At 42.9% G+C, this 22,526-nt stretch overlaps 1 protein-coding gene across 3 annotated transcripts in view; it reads left to right on the top strand.

The window, feature by feature from the left end:
• Window positions 1-483: 483 nt before the first annotated feature.
• The window catches only part of UBL5 (ubiquitin like 5), a 34,941-nt gene continuing 12,898 nt past the window's right edge, over window positions 484-22,526 (top strand). Inside the window, exon 1 of one of the 3 annotated variants that reach the window (XM_069231778.1) lies at window positions 484-541. The gene's annotated coding sequence lies outside the window, so the exon portion shown is untranslated. Of the gene's footprint in view, window positions 542-1,334; window positions 1,485-22,526 lie in introns of those variants that run through there. The other 2 variants (XM_069231776.1, XM_069231777.1) reach the window with 2 other exon arrangements.

Consider the following 22,526-nt stretch of genomic DNA (forward strand, 5'->3'; position numbering starts at 1 on the left):
GCTGTTACTACACATTCCCTGTCGGTTACAACTCACTCACACAAAGATGCTGAAGTACGAATGGGCAATTAAAAGGCGCATTCTGGGTAGGGTGACCAGACATCCTGGATTTCCCTGGACAGTCCTGGTTTTCAGAGGTTTTCAGAGGACTGTACCAGTGTCCCCACGCTTGTTCATTTTACATATCCCGGTTCTTGGGACAAAGGTCAGGTCAACCTGGGAATGCTTTTGTTAATTTGAAATAAATGTCCCGGTTTTTAGGACAAAGGTCAGGTCAACTTGCGCATCAGAACTGAAAGGTATGCTCTCCTTTCACTTGCACCTCTAGAGTCTTAAATACTTCTGCTACCACCTGCTCTCCTGTGAGTGTATACTCTCTCTTTTTTTTTGTACAGGCCAGGCCAGCTATAAAAGTGAGACTAGAGGCTCTAGTCCTACTTTTATGTCTAACCTGCCCCGTTTATTTTAATTTCAAAATCTAGTCACCCTAATTCTGGAGCTGTTAGAAGTTCCCTGTCGTCCTGTATTGAGATTCAAACCGGTAGGCCACACTTGCACATATTTTATTTTTTGCAGTTTTATATAGCGCGGACTTGAGGATATTGGAATGCTTTCCATGAGCTTCAGTTAGATTATAAAAAGTCACGATATATCGTTTTTGGGCGCATTACGATTAAATGATTTCCGCAGGCTCAGAAATCTCGACGCGACGATGAAATTCGATCCTGCTTCTTTAGTGTTACGGTCGGCACTGCTGTCCGTAAAGCCCCATCTCCCCGGATTAACCGTATAGGGCAAGCCAACCTTTTTTGGTTTTAAGAATGGGTAGATTCTAGTTTCAAGGCCTGTTATAATGTTGGCGCTACAGAGTTGCGTTCTATTAACTATGTGCTTTCTACAGACGAAAGAGAAAATATTTGCTTCTATGCGGCGGACATCTTGCTGTAGAACGTCCTTGCACGTCTCTGCTGAGTAGGCAATGGTTTTATGTAGAGTAGGCCACATTATGGTAGTCCGTGTTGATTAATTCTTGTCCAAAAAATCTTTAGTATGGACTAACACTTTAACTGTTTGAGTTTTTATATCTGGTGGTTCAACAAACACTGATGTTCGTAACTTCACAAAGGATTGGAATTAAATATGAAAAATGTATACATTTTCAATTGAGTTGGTGGAGAAAATGTTTAATTTCTTTCCAGAACTGATTTTAAGAAATTGATTTTGCCCCCTCCCCAATCCTTATTGAAATAAACTCTGATCCATTCCAAGATGGCACCCTTGAGAGTCTCCGTGCAGAAAAAGACAATATGAAAGTCCTATTTCTGTGGCGACAGAGCTTCAGCCGGGGACGCCATTTCCGGCTAAAACATTTCACTAGCGTCTTGGCCCAGTTCGTAGCCTTTACGCATGCTTGTACTGTCGTGGATCTGTCTGCCGGTGCAAGTAAAGATTCGAGGTAGGGTCGAGCGAGCTGGGTTACCAAGGTTAGAGGCCAGTGCTACTTGTTGCTCAAGAGAATGAAAAGGCGTTGCATTTTAGTTATCAGTCCTATCTAGTGTAATGTTTAGTGAAACTTGAGACTGTTTTGGTCTTGTTTATAGTTCCTTCAAACTCTGTTTTGATTATGGGAAGGCAACATGTAACACATCTTTTAACAGAACACATGTAATGGAAGTATGAAAGGTTGAGTCAGCTCTATCGTTCATCTTTAGCTCATTCCTAGTAAGTTGAAGTTGTGGAGCTGGTGATGTTAATGCCCAGTCTTGGAAGGATGAAAGACTAAGACGATCCTGTTTGTTGTCTTTTCCTCCGTCACGGGTTGTTGTTGGGTCGCCGGCAATGTATTCGTTTGTCATGCACCCACTTGTCAGCAAAGCACACTGTTATCCATCTTGTCATGTTGTACAATTTCATGATTTTGTTTCGTTTAGTGAATGTTTTGCCATTTTTACATTTAGATCAATGTGCATCTCATGTTAGTGGGTCAACTATCCATTATTTCTTGGAAAGACACTTTGGGCATGCCGCAACAGTTTGCATTCAAGAAACAGAACAGGGGGGATTATATATTGTGAAACTAAATTTTGAGTTTTAATTCCATAATCTCTTTTATAAATCAGCCTACTTTAAAAGAAACCAATTGGTCTGATATTTAGCTTATGAAGTCTGAATACGGTGTCATACTGTATTTGAGTTACGGCTTCTTTACTACCTTCTGGAGTAAGCCTTGGCTACGTGCTATTCACACCTTTCAAGAGGCTCAGTTACAAAATGAATAACTCCATCATTCGAGTGGAACTAAATCGTCTTAAAATCTGAAATTCTAATGGAAAGCAACATTATTTGTCATGCGTAACTACCAAATAACAGCCTCATGCTCCAGGACCTAAAGAAAAAGTATCACAATCTGTTTTAGTCTTTTTCCCATTATATCAAAATATTGGGGGAAGGGCTTAAAATGTCAACAATACAGTGGGTGAGCCCTATTAAAAAACAGGTTGACGGGGTCCTTAACAAGGCAGGCATCTCACTAAGTTGGACAGACACCACCACTAGATTTATTGCTAATCCTGGCCTTAACACTTTATCTAAATATACTGGGAAAACAGTGAATTATAAATCGGGGCGGACCCCACACAACAGTGACACTTTCTGGGAGGGCAGTCCTTTGACCTTTTGATCAGAATCTCTGCCAGCCAAGTTTAGGTCAAGTGTGTTGTGAAACAAGGAGAAGCTTTTTTAATCTCTTGGGAAATTTGCTTTGGAATTTATTCATTTAAACTAAGTAAATTAGAGGAGTACCATCAAAACAAATATAGACTCTAACACAACAGTCACCCTAGGCAGAGCAACAAAGTATAATGTAATACAGAATGTAGAACTGAATTGAACAAAATGTTCTACTGAATTTATAAGCATATATAGCGAGGCTTTGGATTGAAGCTGACAGAAGTATACATATGAATGCACTTATTTTAAAGCAGTTATTTTTTTTAGGCCAAGTTGTATTTTAACACTTATATTTGGAAACGTTTTACTACAAATCTAAGCATATTTCTTCTTGTAACGGAGGGTGGCCACCGCTTCCTCATCAAGTTTTGGTGCGGCTGATAGTTGGAGGCAGCTTAAATTGAGTTGAAAGCTATTAATGTTTTTACCTGTCCCCAGAACAGTGGGATCTCACCTTGTTCTATGTGTATGTAGTAGTTTGCGACAGGTGGTATGTACGTGTTGCACCTTGTGTTCATATAGGGTGCTGATGATGACTTACCGGATGACCTTGCAAGTGTAACGCAACATGAGAGGTTTAATCTTCATACTGCATTGTGGAAATGACTGTAACTCGCACTAAAGGTTTTGAAATAACGTTCAGTTCAATATCCTCTCCATTCATTGATTAGTCCTACGAGGCCACGGCAATATTGAAGGTCAAATATCTGGCTGAAATAAGTTTTTCTGTTGGCAGTTGTGACTGCAGATCAGGTCAGTAATACTTTGACCTTTCTACATTGTGTTTGGCCTTCCCTGCTTCTGTTGCTATGTTTGCAGTTTTAATCAGGGTATAGCCTTTGATTGGCCCTATCAGCTTGCCAATGCCCTATGACCTGCATAAGAATTTACATTTCCAAACCATTTCTTTGTTATTCATCTGGTGTTCTGGAGGTGTTCTACTACACCAACACAGTGAATAGTCTATCCTTGTGATGAACATTGCCAGTAACTGTGTTCTAACAAGGCTGGGAACAAGTCTACAACCTCAGAGGAAATCCAGCTATTTGGTCCTCCTCTGGAAGAAAAGGTCATATACTACATGTTTTGGAAATGAACTGCCCCCTCAGAACGACATTAAGGGGGTCATTCTGACCCTGGCGGTAAAATCCGCCAGGGCCAGCGACCACGGGAGCACTGCCAACAGGCTGGCGGTGCTCCCATGGGCATTCTGACCGCGGCGGTACAGCCGTGGTCAGAAACAGAAAACCGGCAGTGTACCGCCGGTTTCCCGCGGGATTCCGACCCCCATACCGCCATCCTGTTCCTGGCGGTTTTGGCCGCCAGGAACAGGATGGCGGTATGGGGTGTTGTGGGGCCCCTGGGGGCCCCTGCAGTGCCCATGCCACTGGCATGGGCACTGCAGGGGCCCCCGTAACAGGGCCCCACAAAGATTTTCAGTGTCTGCCATGCAGACACTGAAAATCGCGACGGGTGCAACTGCACCCATCGCACCCCTTCCACTCCGCCGGCTCCATTCGGAGCCGGCATCCTCATGGAAGGGTGTTTCCCGCTGGGCTGGCGGGCGGCCTTCTGGCGGTCGCCCGCCAGCCCAGCGGGAAACCCAGAATACATGCGGCGGTCTTCTGACCGCGCAGCGGTATTCTGGTGGTCCCAGCCAGGCCGGCGGCTTCCGCCGCCGGCCGGGGTCAGAATGACCCCCTAAGAGTCTAGTGGAGTGAAGCATGCATGGATTTTGTCTCTATAAGGAGTACCCAAGAACCAAATGGACGTAATGTTAAAGTTGCTCTAAACTACAATTATAATATTGCTTTGCGAGAGAACCAAGGACCTACCCGAATGTTCACGAGTTGTGAGCTTGATGAGCCTTCCTTGCTCTCACCCTTTTTGTACCACCTCAGACCTTGATGGGTTTAGTATCCCCTATTTCCACACTGACATGAATACAAGATTTTGTGCTTTCACTCTAGCCCTTAAGCGAGACTCCGGTTAGCTGAGATTAGATACCCTAGTGCCGCAAACATTTGAGCTATCTGTCTATTTCTTACTCTTCCAGCAAAATCCCAATTTAAAGGCTAAATTAGACAATAATGCTACATGTCACTTCTCCGTTCCTTCTCCATGTAATAATTGAGATCATTAAGAATTCCTCAGATGATAGAAAAAAGCACCCCCGGGACAACTACAATGGATGCTAGATCTCTCTCTCAGCACCTGTAGTGTTACATGTGTTTACTTTGGATATTATTGTTATCTGTAGTTGGTCTCCTCCCAAACTGTGTTCAGTGCTCTGCTGTGTATGTGCTAACTGGACATTGCAGTTGTCTTTGGAAACTAAGAACTTATACTTTGGAGAACGGGCCTTTGGTATTTAAACGCAAACATTTTTAAATAGTTTGAGGTATTTTTGGACTTGCAAACTTTTCAAATATATTCTCTGTGGCCTGAGATCAAACTAGCTGGGATGGACCTCTGTGCACCAAAGGCTCTTGAGAAAGTAAGGCAAAGAAAAGATGTATTCTGGCATGTTTGATACTTGTCACATTTTTTTTGGCATATTTGTTCATTTGACTGACAATTAGAAACACAACCATTCTAAAAGAATGACAACCAAACTTTCAAATCACATATGCATTGTATATGAATTCCTTGCAGTTTTTGTTATCGCACCTTACTGCACAATCATTGTGAATGTTTATTGGGTTCTCTCTCGGCCCGAACCTCTAAAATATTCTGATTTGTTCTTCATGTCAGCCCGTGTTTCATATACAAATGAGTTGTTTGTAAGCTACACCCAAATTAAATTTGTTTCTAAGTCAAAATGGTCTAATCAAACTTTGTTGAAAAATACCACCTTCAGTTCTGCACATTGTAAACCATTATCGAAGGTTACCTTGTGACCCTCACCTATTTGTTGAGTCAGTCACTACCATGAACAGAATAATGCCAGCCCCTGTTCATAACGAGGAAACGCTGGAAACAGTGAACGCAGCATGCATGGGAGTCTCATGAGCTGAAATTACTATCGACAGCTTCAAGCTGAACAAAACCCAAGGGCTGGTCGTGGTGGATATTAGACTCTGGTTATGGGCACTGCCACAATTGAATAGTGCTGCATTTACTATAGAAAAGACTCCTTCATCCTGGCACTCATCTGTTATAATCCCATTGCATAAAAAATGTAGCAAAAGCAACTCCATTGATTATAGACCCGTTTCCCTACTAGATGGGACAGGCAAAATGTATCGAAAAGTGTTAGCCAGCTGGCTATAGAGTTGAATAGACGTTGATGCTGTGCTAACTAGTGTGCAGGCTGGTCTCAGGAAAGGATTGAGTTCTACTGACCAGACCACACACCTTTATGTAATTGCACAAATATGTAGCACCAAGGTAATGCCATTATATGTGGCTTTTATAGACCTCAAATCCATATTTAACTTGATCAGTAGGCAAGTGGGTGCACAAAACATAGAAAGGGCCTGCTGCCTTGTTTTTTACTTTTTTACTCTTCTTAGTTTCCAGTCTGATGGTAGCTTGGCTGCAGAAAATCACCAGAGAGATGAGTTGGTCCACAAGATAAGCAGTTGTGCTGGTCATGGTGGCTTTGTAGCTGGCGTGAGGAGGCAAATGAAGCAAACAGAGTTTGATTGGGATGAGAGTGATGTGATCATATTTCTTCCAGCCCTGGATAAGCCTAGCTGCAGCCTGTCAGATTGTCATAGGAATGCTAGTGTTGAGTGGGAGGCCATGAAGCAGGGTGTTACCACCATCCGGATGCAGGAGTTTGAGGGCTTGAAAGACAGTCTTGAAGGCGTTTTCTGGAAGAAATATTTCTTCTTCCTTTAGAAGAGAGAGCTAGTACCTGCATTCCTTATGTTTTTTTGGCAAACTTGAGAACGAGGCTGGTCCGGGTTGCAGTCCAAGTGACTTCTGTGAAAGTTTGGGTTTGAAGCTGTTTGTCATTGATCCAGGTGGGAAACGTCTGAAACAATGACAACGGAACTACGACAACATTGTTAACGCAAGCGGAACCACGCTCGCGTTAACGACGACTCCCTTTCTCTCTGCCTTAACCACACGTGCTGAACAACGCACATGCGTGGATAAGGCAAACAAAAGGGAGTCCGCATCCGGAGAGGAGGTGGTCAGGTAAGTGGGGCCAGGGAGTAGTTTTTTAGGTTAGTTTTATTTTTAGGGCCGGGGTCGGGGTAATTTTGTATTTGGGGTGGGTTTTTAGGGGTGGGGTTGGGGGGTCAGGATACGTTTTTGTATTTAGGGCGGTGGGGGCGAATTTTAAGGGGCAGGTAGGTTATAAGTGGTGGGGGGTCATATTAATTTTGTATTTAGGGGGTTGGGGTAGGACGCTGTCAGGTAAGGGGCTGGGGGAGGGTTGGGGTAGTTTTTAGGGGTGGGGTAGTTCTTATGGGTGGTTGGGTTATTATTTTTTTTTTTTTTTAAGGGGCGGGGTTGAGGAGTCGGGTAGATTTCTTTTTAGGGAGGGGTGGGGTACTATCATTTTAGGGTGTGGTAATTGTTTTTAGGGGTGGGGGTTGGAGTAATTTTTATATTGCGGGGTGGGTTTTTAGGGGCAGGGGTGGAGGGGTCAGGGTAGCTTTGTATTTAGGGCAGGTGGTGGGGTCGGCTTTTTAGGGGCAAGGTGAGGGTAATTTTGTTTTTAGGGGCGAGGTAGTTTTATTTGTGGGGGTCGGTTGTTTTTAGGGCGGGTGGGGTATTGGGGTAGCTTTTAGGGCTCAGGGTGGGTGGGGGTCGTGGTAGTTTTATTTTTGGTGCGGGTGGGGGGGTCTGGGTAGTTTTGTGGGGGGTCGGGGTAGTTTTATTAGAGCATGTGGGGGGTTGGGGTAGTTTTATTTTTTTTAGGGTGGGATCAGGGTAATTTTATTTTTAGGAGTGGGATAGTTTGTTTTTTGGGTGGGGCTGTTTTTAGGGCGTGGTCAGGGTATGTTTTAGGGCTCTGGGGTGGGTGGGGGTATCAGGGTAGTTTTTAGGGGTGGGGGTCGGGGTAGTTTTATTTTTGAGGCCGGTGGGAGGGGTCGGGCAGTTTTATTTTGTGGGTGGGGGTCGGTGTAGTTTTACTTTTAGAGCGGGTGGTGGGGGTAGGGATAGTTTTATTTTTAGGATGGGGCAATTACGTTTTCAGGGGTGGGGTAGTTTTATTTATGGGGGTCGTGTAGGTTTCAGGGCTAAGGGTGGGTGTGGGGTATCGGGTAGTTTTTAGAGCGGGTGGGGGGGTCGGGTAGTTGTGTTTTTAGGGCAGGTGGGGGGGTCAGGGTAGTTGTGTTTATAGGGCGAGTAGGGTAGTGCCATGCGAAAACCACGCATTACGTTCCACACATGCCTTTACTAGGCATGCTTTTACAACGAAAAATCTTTAAGGCGTGCGTGGTAAAGGCATTTGTGGAACCAAACAACGCGGTCATTGTTTCGACCCCGTTGTTCAGGCATATGTGGTTTGGCGCATGCGTTGTTCCATCATGCATCCAGGTGCTGAACATCCAGGTCCAGATGAGTGCAGGCAGTGTTTGAAGTGTTGGATATCTGGGGCTCCTTTTCTACATAATTTAGTCTTTGCTTGCAGCGCACAAGTTAGTCCTCCATTGCTGCATTATTACAGTAACTCTTGCTATTTCTAGGATTGGTGAGCGAGGTTCTGTATTATTACTAGGTCATAATGTAGTTTGGTTTCCAAGCCTATAACTGCCTCTTGGATTAAAATTTGATTTGAGGTTAGCTACGCTTGGCATTTACCCCATGAGAAAGATTGTAGTTTTCGAAGAAAAACAGTTACTGAATATGAACATACATCAGATTGTATGCACATTTAAACCTAAATATTTAAGGACTACAAATTCGTACTAATGTAGCTCAATCAATTGGACCATAACTTTGCAAAATCTTTGTCTACCATGCTGTTTCATCACTTCATGGTTCGCTTAGCAAATTGAACACGGGTGAAGATGGAGTTACAGTTACCTTTTTTCTCATACCTCTTCTGCCATCTTTCTAGCTCCTGCGTTTTCACTTTAAGGTTCTCCCTGGCTCCACCTGACTTTAATTTCATTACAATTTCTATTTCACCCTTTCTCCTAATAGCTCCCCAACGTTTACACTTTCAGCCACATTTCACTTCTACTATTTTCCCATTCTTTTTGCCTGGCGATTCATCTTATTTAAAGTGTACCTTCATCTTTTTTTAATGTCATTGCTTTTACCCGTGCCTAGCTTTTTTCCTGAATGAGTAGTTTATTTGCAGTTAGTTAAAACAAAAACAAAAATGATAAAACGAGTGACTTAATATCATATTGAAAACAACTCTCTGAGCCATTACCCAGTACGTCTGTGATCCCATCACAAACTGTATGAAATTAACATAGTTCAAATAATAAAACAGATTTGCTGTCGTAAAGGACAGTGTTATTATAATTGTGCTCTTTTAGTTGTGATCATTAGTTTCTCAGGAGCGTTGATGTATTAAATGAGTCTAGTGGTCAATTGTTGATTGTCACCTTTAAAACATAAAATCAGTTTTTCCCGGCATTTAGCAATTCCCAAATAGTTCAACCTATCACTGAGCCAGTTTTTATGGACACTTAAAAGAATAATGCAAATCAGTCTCTTTCTTATAATCACACAAATGACTGTTAGTGGAGGAGCAGATTTCAGGCAAAAGCCAGAGCAATATATTTAGTTTATTTCGTGTTATGGTGAAGAGGGAAACTTGCTTGTAAATTAAGCTGCCTTCGACCATGAAAGTTTTTTAGTTTGTAACCTTTCAGACATGCAAGTGATTGCTTAACACTGTTTTATCTTCGGCATACCTGGCACAGTTAAATGTTTATTTCCAGTTCTTTTAAACAGTTGACCTAGTATCTTTTTTATTTCATTGTTGAGCGACGTCGAATGAGAGAACTACGAATTGTAAAAACTTGTGTCGGGGTTGTTTTATTTCCAAATCCGTGTTTTTAGGATCAGGCAGGAGCTTCTTAGAACTTAGCATGTTTCAGGAAATGGCACTTGTTGGGAATGCCTTTTTTTATTAAGGTGATAGTCAAGGCATGTTTTCTAAGAGTTGCTTTAACCTCGTAACTTAAAGATTTTATAAACTTACTCTTGACTATTTCAGCATTGGTTTCAATGAGGTCTGTGTGACTTTTTAGGTCGGGCGCACAAGCGCTTTGACCTTTTGCAAGTATTGTCGACTTTTAACCATACTCACCGCAAGCCCATCACACTCATTCCTGGGCTTGCCTTTCAAAAATCCTTTATCATTGGTAAATGCTTTACGTTTGTCCCTCCTTAGGGCGGACTTGTTACTGACTTGCAGACTGGCCCTGCTACATGGATAGTTGCACGATTGCCGAAATGTTTGACTGCGAACGAACATCTTTTTCTTTTTGTGTCTCTCCTTCACGCTCATGCCGGTCATGGCGCTTTGAAATGGCTCCGTTACATCAAATGTTTTACTTTTAATTTTCAATTTAAGTGGCAAGAAAAGTCCATTTAGGAATTTACAACTCTAATAGGTCTAATGCAAGACTCATTCCGTTGCAAATGCTTGTTTTGTTAGGGTGTTAAAAGCAAAGCCCAGGGAGTTAACATTTGATATTAAGTAGGAAAGCAGTTGCCAGTGCTCTTTGATCAGTGACTATATGCAAGTACTTACATGTAGCAACCTCTTTGTATTTCAGGACCTGTTATTATTTTTTTAACCCCTGAGACTACCAATTTAATTTATCTAAACTAATTATCATGTAATGGTTTGAGCAGAAAAGCACAAATGCAGCAATAAATCTTTGCCGACCCACTGCTCTTTTTCTCAACAGGACAATATCATCAGTGTATTGAAGTGATAAATTGGGTCTTCCTGAGATGTAAATGATTCCTGTTTACTTTGTTGAACGCCGACTTAAGATCCACAAGAATCAATATGGATAAGGGTCTTAGATGCAATGGATGATTTTTGCTATGATAGTTAAAGGCAAAATGATGCACAGATTTCCCAAAGCAGGCTGAAAAGCTTTTCTGCAAGGTAGCCCATTCTTCTAGCTCTGTTAGCAGCATCTTTGTGAGGAACATGGCTTCCACATCTGCTAGTGCTATTAGCATATAATTAGACAGAGTTGTAGTTGGACCATTCTTGTAGATTGAGATCGACCCAGGAATCTCGTACATCTTCAAGCTGAGTGCAGTTATTGCATAGTGGGTAAAGAAAATGTGTCCAGATTTCAACATCCTTCTTAAAAAAGAGTGATAGGGATGCCATTTGGGCTTGGGCCTCTATCTGATACAACGTTTTGAATGGTTTGAGCAACATTGCTTTCCTTAAAGACGTAGGTTGAAACCCTGTGGGGCCACATATCCTTTCAACTCAGTTGCTCATGGGGAGAGTGCACCCCACTATAATTTAATGATGTGCACAGTCCAAGGTTCCTCAGAAACCTAACTGCCCACTAAATGGACTTGCCTTTTTCCGGTCTGTTACAGAGGAGCAGATCTGTTTTTGGTTTTATTGAAAAATATTTTTCCTATATTTTTTGTTTGACTGTCTCTTGGAGGACTGTGTAGCTTTTTTATAAGCTTTTCTTGCTTCTCTCACTTTAAATGCCTGATCTAGATTAAATGGTGATCTTACGATTCTAAGTTATCTATTCTGCTCCTTTTTGACCTGAGAGGCTGAAAGACCCAACTAAGTTTAATATTAGCAGAACGTTACTGGTTTGTAACTTTTCCAACAACTTTGTTACTGTTGCTCATTATAATTAATTAATTTGTTTGATTGAGGCATAGTGAACTGGTCAACCAGTCCTTAATACTTCTATCAAATAAAGCAGATCCCACCCATTTAATTCTTCCAGCCACATACTCTCTTTGTACATAGTTGTTCAAGCCAACTGGACGATTTAAAGTGTCGACTGTGATCACTTGGGTAAAGTAATTGCTTTCACGTTTTTTTTTTTTTTTTTTTTTAGGTCACAGCCCACCACATCTTGGGGACATCTTAGGGACGTTCAGAAAGTTGATATAGAAATACATTCCTCTTGTTGATCACCATTGGCTTTGTGGTTTATAACTCACAGTTTCTGGCTTTGTTTACTTTAGGCTCTCCAGGTTCAGTTTGTCACTTCCATTGCCTAAACCGTGTTTTCTGTATCTGTTTACGAACATGCTTTATGTTAACAAGCCTTTAAATCTTGTTCTGATCACGTCACCTTTGCTGTGCATTCAAAGACCAAGGTCAAATGTCAGGCACTGTCTTCCAAGGGTGCATGTTTACATTTCTGTCTCTGACTTAAAAGTGAGGATTTATGTATCAATCTTGCTGGATACTGGGAGGGGAAGTCGGCGGTAGGAAAGAGTTTTTTTGTAGCACACAACAACGTTTAAATGAAATGTGTAAGTATTCCAGAATATATCAGTATTATGAATGCACAAGTAAAGCAATTTTTAAAATTATTTCTGAAGTGTTGGAAACAAATATTTTAATATGATCAAAACGAATCATTAAACTAGGTGATGCAGTTCCCACACATTTCCATCTGTGCGCTGTATAGTTTTTTATTTAAACAAAAAAAAACTGTATGTCTGTACAAATGTAATGATCATTCCAATTGAAATATGTTGTCTGTAATGGCAATGTGCTACCACAATATGAATGCTTCATTCTACACTGCACCACTCCACATCACTGAACTCTAATCTGCACCACTCCACTTTACACCACTGCACTCTGCACTATTCCACTCTATTGCACTCTATGCCACTTCTCGCTACACCTCTCTGCTCTACCTGTACCACTCTACTCTGTGCCAGTGCACTCTTTGCCACTCTACTCTACACCACTGCACTCTTCGCTACTGCACTCTACACAACTCCAGTCTAGGCTACACTAATCTACTCAGCACATATCCACTCTGTCACTGTACTCCGACACTCTGCATGCTGTAGTCTACGCCACTGTAGTCTACTCTGTAGACACTCTACTCCAATGCACTCTACTCTGTGCCCCTGGACTCCATGCCAATCCACAGTACGCCACGCTAATCAACTGTTTCACTGCACTCTACATCACTTTACTCTACGCCATTGCCCCCATGCCACTCTATACAACTGCACAATACCCTGCACCACTCCACTCTATGCCACTTCACTCTACTCTGAAACAATCTATTCTATGCCACTGCACTTACGCTACTCTTCTCCACTCTACATCACTCCACTCTGCCACTGCACTCTACGCAACTTTGCCCTTTACCACTTCACTCTGCGCAACTGCACTCTACTCTGCAGCACTGCACTCTCTGCCACTCTACTCTGCACTACTCCACTGCACTCTATACTGCTGCACTCTGTGGTTTTATAATCTATGCCACTGCACTCTATGCAACTCAACTCTACGCCACTCGACTCTCTCTGCACTACTGAATTTTAGTATGCACCACTCTATGCCACTGCATTGTACGCCACTGAGTTCAATGCCACTACACTCAACCCCACTACACTCTGCAACACTTTACGCCAATGCACTCTATACCAGTCCACTCTCTGCCACTCCAATGTATGCCACTCTACGCAATGCCACTCCAGTACACAACACTCTACCACTCTACTCTTCAGCACTCCATTCAACTCTTCGCCGTTCCACTCTACCACACTCAATGTCACTCTCCTCTATACCACTATTTTCTAGTGATGCTGGTGAACAACATGGCTAAAACACACTGGCAGAGCCAGTAGCTCTTGAATAGGCGAGACCTATTTGCCTTGCCAGTGCTTGTTACTATTTGGTAATTTCCAAAAAATGTGAATAAAGGAAGGTCAACCACTTAATCATCTTAGACTAAATCTCTGCCAAGAGAGAAATGAGTGGGACACATTGACCTTTGACCTAGTGTATAGCAGGGAGACAACAGCATTTCACCTAAATATTCCTTTCTGTGTGAATGTCAGTTGAGCGGTGGGTGGGTGGGTGGATATTAGAAGTTTAGTCCTCCTAATATTGTGAACCTGAGATTTAGATTGGAATCTCTAGTAACTATCGTCAAGATACTCCATTTCCAAATGAGGAATGGGCTTCTGCAATTCATATACCAAATGCTTTTGTTTTATACAATGGGTTAGTATAAACATTTATCGTAGCACAGACATTTTACCACTATGAGTGGCCCAGCCTGTTTTTTCGGTCTCTGCTCTAGATGGCATGTATGCTCTGTCTCGAACCGAGACATGCTGTGTCTACATCTGGGGTCTTCAGCCTGCCCATAGGTTTGTCATTTGCAGGCACCTCTTCCCTTCATTTTTTTTTTTTATCACCATTTAAAAGGGGTATGCATATGTCATGCCTTTTCCGGTGATTAGTTGTCCCCAAGAGTACCGGTCAAGTACTGTAAAGCTAGGCAGCAGCTATTTTTAGCTTTTGTTTCAGGACAATTTTTTTTTTTTTTTTTTTAACAGGTGCCTGTCCCGCCATGCATTAGGAGCGCTGTAGCTCCGACTTCATTATTTTTTCGTTTAATCGCATGCCGCTCCTGTTTTTGTATAGTGTACTCTCACCCTCCTGTTCTTGTTTACACATACACCCACCCTCCTCCACTCGTAGTCGCAACCTCCCCCTCACCCCCACCCCCTCAAACATGCCTCCAGCACCGCACAACAATGTATTATTAAGCCACAGGATCTTTACGTCATAGCAGAGTGCTGTTATGCACTAACCACTCTGCACTCGGTCTGTCACAATTTTGATACTGTTCATATTTCATTAAGCTGTAATAGTTTAAGAAATATACTTTTAAAGTACGCAATCAGGACTCTCTCTAGTGCTGCAGGCGAGGGTAGCAGCCATCTTCAGATGGGTTGTTTCTAAAATATGAACCCAGAGAGACACTCCAATATAGTCTTTATAAGATGTCTACTATTGGAGCCCCATCAGTTATTAGCAAAAAATATATACAATTAGCAGAAATCAACGTGTACTAATCTGGAGTTTACATGACCATCCGTAGTAACAAGAATGGGACCGGATTGGCAGTGCTGGTAGATATTGTTGAGCTGGAACCAGCCCCAATGAATCATCCCTCCACTGTCCAAAGACGACCCCAAATGAGAACACCAGCATCCAAGCCCTGTCTCAGATTAACGCAACGGTTCATCACCATGATGTACACACACAACGTACATGATGGTAGCATGTTCAGCACAGAGCCGTTTTACCTTGAAGAAGCATATTTTCAGCGTACAAAGAGTCACTGGGTTGTTTTCATTGCTTTGTGTTTTATGTTATTCCAGATAACAAAGGCCATATTTTACATTTATATATTATCAATTACGATATACTTCTGAGGAGGATGCCATGTTGTCTTGAATTTCAATAGTATTTCTGGATGAACCAGCTGCTAAGTGAAGGAACAGCGCCATCTTGATGTACGGAAAAGCAAAGCTGTTGCTCTCACTGAGCTGTTGTCGCTTTTAAGTGTCTCACTGGTAATCTTGCACAAGCTTCACATAAATGGTGATCTGTTGTGTGCCGGTCAGCTGCTCCAACTAACAGACACAAGGCATTCTGGGATCCATCTCGTTTCACAGGTACAAAGGCTATACATTCTATAAAAAACGATCCGCTCCAGATTTTGGACAGCCTAAGGTAGTATCTGTGAGAGCAATGGGGAAGTGTAGTTTGACCAGAGACCATCACCGGTGGTAACAGTGGTAGCGTGATGGGCGCTTCAATTCTATAGCCAGTTAATCATGCAAAAGAACAACACTGACCTAAAAGTCTTCTGCTACATCTGAAAGCCTGTTGCCCCCATAACTGGCACTATAAACACAACAGCAAGCATAAAAATTGCCACTGTGTACATGACACCAAATGGGAAGGGACACACGCGTCAATAGTCATTTGTGTAGTAATCACTGCAGTCTTATTTTGATGTAGGTTATTTATTTAGCAGCAAAAACAACAAGTGATGGACGGAATGCTGAACATTGTCAAACACTCACCCCCAGTCATAGATCTGGGTTTAATCCATCGTTCTTTTGCTCCCCATGCCACCCCAGTTTGGACCCAGCCATATGCAAATCAGTCTTGACCCTGTTCCTCATGGGAACAGTCCAGACCGAACTGCCAAGCCAGGTCCTCACTGGACCGGAAACAAGCATCCTGGGACCGGTTTCGGGGTTTCACCCCTCATCAGCCAGGCTAGCTTGAATCCAGTGGCATGGGAAGCAAGGGACCCACGTCTGGGCATACCCTTCCCACTTAGGGCGACAAAGCAAAAACAACAAGTGATGGACGGAATGCTGAACATTGTCAAACACTCACCCCCAGTCATAGATCTGGGTTTAATCCATCGTTCTTTTGTTCCCCATGCCACCCCAGTTTGGACCCAGCCATATGCAAATCAGTCTTGACCCTGTTCCTCATGGGAACAGTCCAGACCGAACTGCCAAGCCAGGTCCTCACTGGACTGGAAACAAGCATCCTGGGACCGGTTTCGGGGTTTCACCCCTCATCAGCCAGGCTAGCTTGAATCCAGTGGCATGGGAAGCAAGGGACCCACGTCTGGGCATACCCTTCCCACTTAGGGCGACAAAGCAAAAACAACAAGTGATGGACGGAATGCTGAACATTGTCAAACACTCACCCCCAGTCATAGATCTGGGTTTAATCCATCGTTCTTTTGCTCCCCATGCCACCCCAGTTTGGACCCAGCCATATGCAAATCAGTCTTGACCCTGTTCCTCATGGGAACAGTCCAGACCGAACTGCCAAGCCAGGTCCTCACTGGACCGGAAACAAGCATCCTGGGACCGGTTTCGGGGTTTCACCCCTCATCAGCCAGGCTAGCTTGAATCCAGTGGCATGGGAAGCATCGGACCCACGTCTGGGCATACCCTTCCCACTTAGGGCGACAAAGCAAAAACAACAAGTGATGGACGGAATGCTGAACATTGTCAAACACTCACCCCCAGTCATAGATCTGGGTTTAATCCATCGTTCTTTTGCTCCCCATGCCACCCCAGTTTGGACCCAGCCATATGCAAATCAGTCTTGACCCTGTTCCTCATGGGAACAGTCCAGACCGAACTGCCAAGCCAGGTCCTCACTGGACCGGAAACAAGCATCCTGGGACCGGTTTTGGGGTTTCACCCCTCATCAGCCAGGCTAGCTTGAATCCAGTGGCATGGGAAGCAAGGGACCCACGTCTGGGCATACCCTTCCCACTTAGGGCGACAAAGCAAAAACAACAAGTGATGGACGGAATGCTGAACATTGTCAAACACTCACCCCCAGTCATAGATCTGGGTTTAATCCATCGTTCTTTTGCTCCCCATGCCACCCCAGTTTGGACCCAGCACATATGCAAATCAGTCTTGACCCTGTTCCTCATGGGAACAGTCCAGACCGAACTGCCAAGCCAGGTCCTCACTGGACCGGAAACAAGCATCCTGGGACCGGTTTTGGGGTTTCACCCCTCATCAGCCAGGCTAGCTTGAATCCAGTGGCATGGGAAGCAAGGGACCCACATCTGGGCATACCCTTCCCACTTAGGGCGACAAAGCAAAAACAACAAGTGATGGACGGAATGCTGAACATTGTCAAACACTCACCCCCAGTCATAGATCTGGGTTTAATCCATCGTTCTTTTGCTCCCCATGCCACCCCAGTTTGGACCCAGCCATATGCAAATCAGTCTTGACCCTGTTCCTCATGGGAACAGTCCAGACCGAACTGCCAAGCCAGGTCCTCACTGGACTGGAAACAAGCATCCTGGGACCGGTTTCGGGGTTTCACCCCTCATCAGCCAGGCTAGCTTGAATCCAGTGGCATGGGAAGCAAGGGACCCACGTCTGGGCATACCCTTCCCACTTAGGGCGACAAAGCAAAAACAACAAGTGATGGACGGAATGCTGAACATTGTCAAACACTCACCCCCAGTCATAGATCTGGGTTTAATCCATCGTTCTTTTGCTCCCCATGCCACCCCAGTTTGGACCCAGCCATATGCAAATCAGTCTTGACCCTGTTCCTCATGGGAACAGTCCAGACCGAACTGCCAAGCCAGGTCCTCACTGGACCGGAAACAAGCATCCTGGGACCGGTTTCGGGGTTTCACCCCTCATCAGCCAGGCTAGCTTGAATCCAGTGGCATGGGAAGCATCGGACCCACGTCTGGGCATACCCTTCCCACTTAGGGCGACAAAGCAAAAACAACAAGTGATGGACGGAATGCTGAACATTGTCAAACACTCACCCCCAGTCATAGATCTGGGTTTAATCCATCGTTCTTTTGCTCCCCATGCCACCCCAGTTTGGACCCAGCCATATGCAAATCAGTCTTGACCCTGTTCCTCATGGGAACAGTCCAGACCGAACTGCCAAGCCAGGTCCTCACTGGACCGGAAACAAGCATCCTGGGACCGGTTTCGGGGTTTCACCCCTCATCAGCCAGGCTAGCTTGAATCCAGTGGCATGGGAAGCAAGGGACCCACGTCTGGGCATACCCTTCCCACTTAGGGCGACAAAGCAAAAACAACAAGTGATGGACGGAATGCTGAACATTGTCAAACACTCACCCCCAGTCATAGATCTGGGTTTAATCCATCGTTCTTTTGCTCCCCATGCCACCCCAGTTTGGACCCAGCACATATGCAAATCAGTCTTGACCCTGTTCCTCATGGGAACAGTCCAGACCGAACTGCCAAGCCAGGTCCTCACTGGACCGGAAACAAGCATCCTGGGACCGGTTTTGGGGTTTCACCCCTCATCAGCCAGGCTAGCTTGAATCCAGTGGCATGGGAAGCAAGGGACCCACATCTGGGCATACCCTTCCCACTTAGGGCGACAAAGCAAAAACAACAAGTGATGGACGGAATGCTGAACATTGTCAAACACTCACCCCCAGTCATAGATCTGGGTTTAATCCATCGTTCTTTTGCTCCCCATGCCACCCCAGTTTGGACCCAGCCATATGCAAATCAGTATTTATTTAGCAGCCCCAGACACATCAGACAGGCAGAGGATCCTTCACCACCAGCTTCCTCCACTCCAACCGCCACCCATAGAATTCCCCACACCAAAGGTTCTAATGTTACATCATAGCACAAGACTGTGCTAACCTATCAATATACATAAGTGTAAAGAATTACATACATTACCTACGTTACAACACATCTTCCCTTTTTATATTTAAAAAAAAACTAAAATAATAGTAGAACTTCCATACACTTATCTTATCATATAAATACACTACAAGCAAGTTAATTTTTTTTTTTTTTTAATTCATAGAGGTTTATTAAAAAAAAAAGTAACAGAAACAAACATTATATTTTTCCATTAAACTGTATTAACACATTCAAAGTCATCAAACCTCTTTGGTTTGGAAATAATACTACCAAACATTCCAGTGTTGATTTGACTGTCATTGTTTGTACTGTTTTGTAAGTTTTGTGTACCTGTTGTTTCACTATCACGCAGCGAATGCTGAATACTATCATGCATTGATGCTTCAAGCGCACGCGTTTTACTGTCACTCCTCACTAATCTACCGTATAAATTTGCCATTTCACTACTCGCCTTTTCATCTGTTTCCAACCAATAATAACTCTTGACATTCTCTGTTTCAGCTTGTTTAACATTCCTACACTTGGAAATCCTGCCCAAATGCCACACTCTCCCATCACTTAATTTAACTGAGTTACGGAATACGGCACATACTTGCAGAGGTTCTGAATATCTGCTTTCTCCTTTTCGGACTTTTCTCTCTTTTCTCACTTTCACCCAATCGCCACATTTTACTTTGGATTCCCTTGTTCCGATTTTCTTGTCATACCACTCCTTATATGCTTGTTGAGCCTTGTTGATTTTCAATCTTACTTGATCAGGTGACCATTCAACCCGCTTACCAGACGATAACCAACCAAGATCCTTGCTGATAGGTTCACAACCTCTCATCAAGGAAAATGGACTTTCCTCAGTGACACTACTGGGAGTGATTCTGTAAGCCCAAATTAACTTACATAGCTCACTTTCCCAATTCAAACCATTACTCTTGGCCAACTGGATACTCCCTTTGATGACCCTGTTGAATCGTTCCACTAAACGGTTTCCTTCTGGATGGTATAATGAGGTAGTGATATGGATTACACCATTTCTTTTTTTTAAAAATTTGAATTTCTCAGCCACAAATTGAGGACCATTGTCAGTAATCATACTTTTAGGTAGACCTTCTCTTGTAAATATTTGGTCTAAAAATGTTATAATTTTTTTACATTCTGCCTTATGAACTATTTCAATCTCTGGCCATTTTGAAAAATGGTCCATTGCGACCAGAATAAATTTGTATTCACCATTATTGCATTCCACCAGTCCCACCACTTCCAAACCTATTTTTTCCCAGGGCATATTTGGACATGCAATGGGTAATAAAGGTGGTTTAAATATTTTCAGACACTTTTGCATCTGTTGCATTCCATGCAGTCTCTTAATTTGTTTTCAATTTGCTTATCAAGACCAGGCCACCAATACCTGCTTTTGACCCTTTGTTTAGTTTTGGATATTCCAAGATCTCCTTCATGACATAAATCTAGGCTCTTTCTCCTAATAGAAACTGGAGGTACAACTCATCCACCTCCTGTACATTATATTGTTTTCTAAATAAAGTTAATTTCTCACCTCCCAATAAATTTTTCCATCTGCCCCAAGATTTATGTTCTCAGGCCAACCTCCATTTATGTAACCAGCTATTCTTTTTAAACTGTCATCCTTATTCCATCCTTCCTTCCATTCCATATTATCAATACCTTCCATTCCCTCATCAAATAATCCAGCCACACAACTCTCCTCACCCATTAGTTAAACTACATTTTTTATTGGTAATGACATTCTACTGGGAAAATCAGCTACTTTCTTCTTGACTCCAGGCCAATACTGTACATCATAAGTAAAATCCAGCAATTTTACCAACATCGTGCTCAGTCTCGGAGATGCATTTTGTAATCCAGCAGTCGTTAAAAACCTTTGTTAAAGGTTTATGATCAGACCTCGACAAGACATGAAGTCCCCACACAAATTGACAAAAACGGTTCAATGCCCACACACAGGCTAATGTTTCTCGCTCAATGACTGCGTATCTCTCTTCAGCTGGGGTCAAAGACCGTGTTGCAAAGGCAACAACCCATTCATTGTTCTCATCATCACACTGTGTTAGTACCGCCCCCAACCCTTTATTACTTGCATACGTTGTCACAATGGATTTGCATTTGGGATCAAATCCCTTCAGAAATGGTGCTTTACAAATTTCAATTTTTAAATCCTGAAACACCCTTTGACACCCATCTGACCAAATAAATTTGGATTTGTTCTTGAGTAATTGTCGTATATAATACGTTTTTTCAGAAAAGATCTTAATGAACTTGGAATAAAATTCAATTAAACCTAGAAAAGCTCTCACATCCTCTTTCCCTGCAGGACAAGGAGCCTCTTTGATAGCTTCCACTAAAGCTTGCTTCGGTTTAATGCCATTCTTGCTGATACTATGACCCAAGTCAGCCACTTCCTCTTGAGCCAATTTACATCTACTATACTCTATTGTCAAACCTTTCCTCTTAAGGATTTCTAAAACCGGTTTCAACTTATTATCATGTTTCTCTCTATTTTCACCCATGACTAGGATGTCATCTTGGAAAAACATCACCCCAGAGATTCCACTAAATATATTACTCATAAACCTTTGAAACATCGCTGATGCTAGTCCAAAAGGCATTCCAGTACATTGATAACATCCAAAAGGCGTTATGAACTTTGTGTATTTCTTACTATCCTGGTGTAATGGCACCTGATGGTAAGCGGATTTTGGATTGATAGTTGAAAACCAACACATATCCTTTGTTGCGGAAAACATTTCATTTATGCGTGGTAACGGATATTGGTCAGTTAAGATGTTTTTATTCAGCTCTCTAAGGTCCACACATAATCTTACTTTACCCTTGGATCGCCTTACAACTACTAATGGAGAAACTCATTCTTCTGACTCAACTTGCTCAATAATGCCACCCTCCACCAGTTTTTTCAATTCATCATGACCTTCCTCCTTAATAGAGATAGGTATGTGTCTAACCTTATGAATACATGGAATTGCTGATGATTTTAATTCTATTTTGTGCCGAAAATCATTCAACAGCCCACGTTACCAGAAAATATTTCTGGGTAAGAATCCAATATTTCTTCTTTTCCCTCACCCTTTTCTTTAATTGTCAACGCTGGATCTGGACTGTTGGGGTTCAAAATTATTTCTAAATCACTCTGGTCCGTCCAACCTAAGTCGGAGGGTCCCTTTTTGGAAACGTACAATTTGCACTGTGCTTTCCTTTCTTTAAACTGAAATTCTAACTCCCAGAAACACACAAATTCAATTTTGTCTCTAGTATAGCTCTTGGCAACAACCTCAGATTTGTCAAGATGTGTGCCTAATTTTTCCACCAACCACCAATTTATCCTTCCATACATCTTCATTCACTATGGTAAAGGTGAACCTGAATCTGCAGTCACCTTAATCATCACCCCTTCCCCCCCACCGCCAATTCACATCATGGTTTCATCCTTTTAACTTGATCTACACCTAAAATGTCGTAATCTATACCAAACACCTGATGAACATTTGTATTCTCCAAATCATCGGAATTAGAGTCACTGTCCTCTCTAATGTAGTTAACATTCACTTTTGAGTTCATAGATTTCCTCCTGCAAACCTTTGCATGGTGACCCACAACACCACAATGAGAAC

The sequence above is a fragment of the Pleurodeles waltl genome, chromosome 4_2 (assembly GCF_031143425.1).
Source record: "Pleurodeles waltl isolate 20211129_DDA chromosome 4_2, aPleWal1.hap1.20221129, whole genome shotgun sequence".
Taxonomy (NCBI): Eukaryota; Metazoa; Chordata; class Amphibia; order Caudata; family Salamandridae; genus Pleurodeles; species Pleurodeles waltl.